The sequence below is a fragment of the Mus caroli genome, unplaced genomic scaffold (genome assembly GCF_900094665.2).
Source record: "Mus caroli unplaced genomic scaffold, CAROLI_EIJ_v1.1 scaffold_8497_1, whole genome shotgun sequence".
NCBI lineage: Eukaryota > Metazoa > Chordata > Mammalia > Rodentia > Muridae > Mus > Mus caroli.
Genome location: NW_018389524.1, coordinates 48,410 through 55,621, shown reverse-complemented (window position 1 = coordinate 55,621; position 7,212 = coordinate 48,410).

Below are 7,212 nucleotides of genomic sequence, written 5' to 3'. Positions count from 1 at the left end.
ATGTGTTTTCCTGTTTTTCTTTAAGGACTTCTACCTGTTTGGTTGTCTTTTCCTGTTTTTCTTTAAGGACTTCTACCTGTTTGATTGTGTTATTCTGTTTTTCTTTAATGACTTGTAACTCTTTAGTAATGTTCTCCTGTAATTCTTTAAGTGAATTATTAAAGTCCTTCTTGATGTCCTCTACCATCACCATGAGATATGCTTTTAAATCTGGGTCTAGCTTTTCGGGTTTGTTGGGGTGCCCAGGAAGGAGTGAGGTGGGAGTGCTGCATTCTGATGATGGTGAGTGGTCTGGGCTTCTGTTAGTAAGAATCTTACGTTTGCCTCTCGCCATCTGGTAATCTCTGGAGTCAGTTGTTATAGTTGTCTCTGGTTAGAGCTTGTTCCTCTTGTGATTCTGTTAGTCTCTATCACCAGACGTGGGAGACCTTTTCCAAGGTCATTGTCTCTTGGCACTCAACTCCCACCTTGCAGAGCAGGAACCAGCCAAGTGAAACATCAGCTTTAGTTTTACAAATCAGGATCAGGTATGTAGTCCTCATTGGTGCAAAACCACAACTCTCATCTCTAAAGGGGATATAAGAGATAGTTTCATCTAGAGGCACATATGAATGGTGCACTGTCCGTGTAAAAGAGATTCAAGTTTCCTCAAACATCATATTTAGTTTCATCATATTCAACCTGGCATCAGTTTTATGATTTTTTTATAGTACTTGAACAACAAAAGTCATAAATCAACACAGTTTTCAAAAAAATGGTGAAAACATCAGATAGACATATTTCTGAAAATGAGGGCGGTGTCTGAGGGTTTAGATCAGCAGAAAGTTTGCTAGAGTAACTCAAGCACATCCAAAGGAATTTTAAGTCCCATTGTTTGACTCATTCCATTTTAGTCTTTCTGAAGTCTCTGTGGATGCACTGTGTGACATTGCTTCAGGAACACTTCAGTCACTCAAAACTAACCAAGAAATAATACATCTTACATTATTCTGTTACAAAACCACTTGTGCTTTGCAAAGTAAAAGGAGATGGCCTGAAACAGATCTTAGGGTGGAAGTTACACCCACTAAATAGCCTTTAAGTCAAATCTATAAATTGACTAAAAAGGTAGATAGGTTTGAGCATGAACTGCAGATGAATGCTGGGAATGTAACCAAATGGATGAAGTTACTTTACTGTGAGTAAAGCAGGATCTTCCTATCCTTTAGTCCTAAAGCTAATGCTGGGTTAGTCTGACAACTTTGGATTGAAGAATAATTCCTTGTGTTCTATTCAGAGTGGGGAATATCCACTACTCTACATCACCTTGTCCCTGGAAGCTAGAAATGAAGAACGCAAATTGTTGTCTCCCAAGGCATAGTACTTGGAGTAGGTTAATAGTTAGTTTGATTTTTAAAACATCATACAGAAAACTTTTAATACCAACAGTTCTTGGAGGTTAATAGTATAGAGAATCAATTGAAATTTTAAAAGATTTTGTGGTTTGAATGAATGGGAAATCCCCCATGGTTTAATGGATTTGAACACTTGGGGAGGTTAAGGAACTTTGGAAATGTAGAGCCTTGCTGGAGGAAGTAGGTCACTGTTGCTGGATTTTGAGTGTTCATTGTCTCACCACACCTTCATATCAGGCTTTGATTCCTGTGTGTAGAGGTTGAGGTGGGATCTCTCAGCTTCCTGCTCAGGTCTCCTATCATTGTGCCGTCCCTGCCATTGTGACCTTCTAGCCTCCATGGAAGTGCAAGCCAAAATGAGTTGCTTTTGATCATGGTATTTTATCATAGAATCATCAAAGTAACTATTACAGAAAACATTTTATTAAATATATACAAAGCCAAACATACAACATTAAAACAAACAAACAAACAAACAAACAAACAAACAAACAAACCATAAGTCAGGCCTGTGGAAATAGTGTCTGTTGGTGGTCAGTCTGGTGATGCTGTGTATTCATATGCTATTTAAATGCTAAATACTGGCCCCACCAAGACCTGGTTGTTCCCAACAAGCAGATCTTTGTATATAGCAAGTGATGTTATGTAAACTTTGTTTCCCAATTTAAAGCTATATGTTAAAATAAAAAGACTACAGCCAATTACTGGGGAGAATTGAAGAGGTGGAACTACAGATACCAGGCTGAGGGGTCACAGATAGGTACTATAAGTAGGAACGGAGTGAAGAAGAGTGAAGGAGAGTGAAGGAGGAAGAAGATGTAGAGAACAAAAGGTTTACATTAGATGTGATGGACCAGCAGCATGTGCCTGAGTCTATCAGGATAGACTGCTGGAGTAAAGGCAACCTGGGCAAGGTTCAAACAGCAAGTGTTTGGGGAGCACAGCTGGGAATTAATAGTCTAGTGAATAACAATTAGATTAGGGGTTCTCTTAGTTTGGGTATCACTGCTGTGAACAGACACCATGACCAAGGAAATTCTTATTAAGAAAACCTTAATTGGGTTGGCTTACAAATTCAGAGGTTCAGTCCATTATCATCAAGGTGGGAACATGGCAATGCCCAGTCATGCATAATGTGAGTTCAACATGCAGCTGAGAGTTCAACATCTTGTTCTGAAGGCAAGGAGGAGAAGACTAGCATTCTCAGGCAACTCTGATAAGAGTCTTATATCTCATGCCCAGCATGACAGGCTTTCTCTAACAAGGCCACACCTACTCCAACAAGGCCACACCTCCAAATAGTGGCCCAATCCCTAGGCCAAGCATATTCAAACCACCACAGGGGTAATTTTTAGTAATTGTGAAAGAGATGATTAAATAATCCATGGACTCTGACTTGGTTATTGGACGGAGGCTGACCAGAACATGTTAATAACTAATAGAAATTATTAACATCCATTTACATTTGGTGTACCTTATGCTGGGCATAGAACCCAAAGTAACCTGAGAGAAATTACTGGGTAGAGGCACTAACCCTCCCCCTAAAACAATACAGCTTCTAGCTCTGTCATTTTAATACAATGAGGATAAAATGCAGTGCAAAAAAAAAAAAAGTCTTCTAACAACTACATGTGGCCATTAGACAAAAAGACATGGGGACTCTGGAGGACCCCTGCTTTATTAAATTCCATTATCATCTTCATAATGTTGGTTTTAAGGTTTTTTTGTGCTTCAGCTATATTGGAATATTAATGGCCTGTTGTGGTCAGACATCTGGGTCCTTGTGAAGACATATTGCACTGGATGTTATTGATTATGTTCTAAAGCTAGTATCTAGGCATCTGGGTTTTGGGGACTAAGGATCTAGGTACTGATTTCTTGGTTTTTCTTTGCTCAGTATTTTTTTTTAAATTCTCCTTGGTTTCTGTTTCCTCTCTGGATTTTCAGAGAGCTTCTTGCCTGTTTCACTGAAGACTTTGCTGGTGTGTTCAAGGGAATGTTTGCTGATCTTGGAAATAGGGGTAGGAGGTAAAGGGGAGATATAATCTGTTGTAGTGCTAGAGTCAACCCTGAGAAATGTGTCTGGGGGAACAGAGAGAATGGAGTATATCCACAGGCAATTGTTTATTTGACCTCTATGGCCTGTTTTGAGTAGGGCTTTTCTGTCTATGTTGTGGGCTGATACAGAGCCACAAGGGTGGGAGTGGAGGAAGAAGGTGATGGTTTGTGAGATATATGGGAGGCATGGGCTGGAGGTAGGTAGGTAGGAAGGGAGGGAGGGAGGGTAACAGCTTATGTTCTATTGCAGAGCTTGGGGTGATTCTGAGACCTGGGCCTGGGGGAATAGAGAGTGGAGAATGTCTGCAGGCTGTCTACCTGGCTTCTGGCAGAATTGGTCTGTGGTTGAACAGGGAGAATTCATCTGAACTGGGGACTGGGGCATATTGATGAATGGGGAGATCAAGCTAGGGGTATTGTCTGTGGGATCCACAGCAAGTGTGGACAGTGGGGAGGTGAGGCTGCACCCAGTGTCCTGTTGCAGTTAGCAGTGACTTTGAGAATTGTGTCTGGGGGAAAGGAGAGTGGAAAAGTTCCATGGACAGCCTGCCTCGTTTTCTGGCAGGATGGCCTGTTGGATTTCTCACTTTCTTACAAGTGTTCATTCTTTCCATTTTTCTTTTCTTTTCATAAATTCTTGTTATTATTTTTTACCACATTTAGTTGTTTAAATAGCTTTGTGTATGTTGTCCTCTGTGCCATGTGAGTTGTGGGAATCAAATTCAGGTCTGACATCTGGCTTGATGGCAAGTGAATTACCTTCTGAGTTATACTGCTACCCCTTAAAATTCTGTATTGAAGTATACTCATTGCACACAAGCATCATCAAAGCAATATCTTTCAAGTATATTATATGTTTTGGCAATATCCACTAACCTCCCATAAATTTTCATCCCTTTCTGCTGTTTCCAGTACTAGGCATTATTTACCTCTTGTTGAATGGGTTTTAAGTACAATCAGAGAGCTGTAGGTTACTGCCAAAGTATATATGCTATTATTGCACCCTTGGGTTTATCATGCATGCTGGACATTGCTGTGGTACAAGGACATTATAAGTGTAAATGACTATTGATTACATTCTTCATTTGGAAGATTGTATGGTGCTTTCTTGAATTATGAAAGCTATTTCTCAAAGAAGGTATATATTCAGGTAATATCCAAATTGAGTCCTCTAGGTCCATGTACAAAATGCAATAGGGACTTACCTTCTTCTACCTCTGGGTGGCAACCAAAGGCAACAATAGCTTATGATAAAATGAGAACATTTTATGCCTTTTAAAAATTGTCTATGGATCTTGAGGAGATTAAAATCAGCATAAATCCAAAAAATTTATTTAAACTAATAAGTATATCATATACATCACAGAGAGAGAGAGAGAGAGAGAGAGAGAGAGAGAGAGAGAGAGAGAGAGAGAGAGAGAGAGAGACATATAGGTTTTATAGGTAGATACTTAATCATGTCTTTTTAGGACTTTTCCAGACACCTTTTCTGTTATTTTATTCTCTGATCTCCTATATTTCTTACTCTACACCTAGTTAAAATACCTATTTTCCACTGTGAATCACTTATATTCTCCTACCTATTGTTTCCTTTTCACAGAGATTTATTTATTAAAATGTTTGAGTGGTATATTTGCATGTAAGCCTGCATACCAGAAAAGAGCAAAGTATTATATTATAGGTGGTTGTGAGCTGCTATGTGTTTTCTGGAATTTTAACTTAGGACCTCTAGAAGAGAAGCTAGTGCTCTTAGAGTTCTTATCCACTAAGCCATATCTCCAGATATCCCATTCTTTCCTTCATAGTTGCATGTTGTGACAATAGCCAGTGGTACCAGATATTCAAATATATGTTAAGGCTCATTTTCAGTGTCTTAAGAAGCCACCTCTAGACCAACTCTCAGAGGTGAACTCAGCAGCTCTCCTGATATTGGTACTACTATTTGGGGTACCAGGTGAGAGGGCTCAGGGAAGTGTTAGGAACATCTACTGAAGCCATGGCTGTATTTCATGTCTCTTGGATCTTGATCATTAGTATTACAATATTTGTAATTTGTTATTTCCTTTTCCAGGCTCCATTTATATTGTCTAATACCTCAGAGTGATGCTTGTGACACTTGTAACATGAGTCACATATCTCACTCTGAGATGGTTTCAGTATGTATGCAACTGTAATTTTATGTCTTTATCATTGCATGTTCTACTTGGCGTCATCAAGTAGATATAACGCAGTTCTCCTACCACAGCAAGCACTGGCTACACCAATATACCATAAAAGCAGGACTCTTATTTAAAATCACATCTGATGATGATGATAGAAGACTTTTAAAAGGACAAAAATAATTCCCTTAACGAAATACGGAGGAATACAGGTAAACAGGTATAAGCTTTTATGATGAAACACAAAAATTTCTTAGAGAATTATAGGAAAATACAACAAAACAGAACAAAAAAAAAGAACTAGAAAAAATAAAGAAATCATAAGTGTAGACAAAGATAGAGTTAGAAAACCTAGGAAAGAGATCAGGAACCATAGATGGAGCACAACCAACAGAATATAAGAGATAGAAGAAAGAATCTCAGGTGCAGAGGACAGCATAGAAAATATTGAACCAACAGTCAAAGAAAATGCAAAAGCAAAAAGGTCCTAACCCAAAACATCCAGGAAATCCAGGACACAATGAGAAGACCAAACCTAAGGACAATAGGTATAGAAAAGAGTGAAGATTCTCAACTTGAAGGTCCAGTAAATATCTTCAACAAAATTATAGAAGAAAACTTCCCTAACCTAAGGGAAACGATGATCATAAACATACAAGAAGCCTACAGGACTCCAAATAGATTGGAACAGAAAAGAAATTCCTCCTATCATGTAATAGTCAAAACACTAAATGCACAAGAAAAAGAAAGAATATTAAAAGCAGTAAGGAAAAATGTCAAATAACATGTATCAGAATTACACCAGAGTTCTCAACAGAAACTACTAAAGCTAGAAGATCCTGGGCAGATCTTGTACAGACCCTAAGAGAGCACAAATGCCAGTCCAAACTACTATACCAAGCAAAACTCTCAATTACCTTAGATGGAGAAAACAAGATATTCCATGACAAAACCAAATTTATACAATATATTTTCACAAATCCAGCCCTACAAAGATAATAGATGGAAAGCAGCAACACACTGATAGAACAACATACTAAAAAGAAGCAAGAATGTAATTTTCTAATAAACCCAAAATAAGAAAGCCATACAAACATAAAAATCACATCAAAAATAACATCAAGCAACAGTCACTGTTCCTTAATAACTCTTAAAAATCAAGGGACTAAATTCCCAAATAAAAAGACACAGCCTTACAGGTTGGTTAGGTAAACAGTACCCAGCATTTTGCTGCATACAGGAAATGAAACTCAGTGACAAAGACAGACAATACCTCAGAGCAAAAAGTTGGAAAATAATTTTCATGCAAATGGTCCCCAAAACAATCTAGAGTAGCCATTCTAAAATAGAATAAAATAAACTTTCAACCAAAATTATCAAAAAACATAAGGAAGGACCATTTATAATTGTCAAAGGAGGGGAACAGTGTCCACATTTTGGTCTTCATTCTTCTTGAGTTTCATGTGTTTAGCAAATTGTATCTTATATCTTGGGTATCCTAAATTTTGGGCTAATATCCACTTATCAGTGAATACATATTGTGTGAGTTCCTTTGTGACTGTGTTACCTCACTCAAGATGATGCCCTCCAGGTCCATCCAT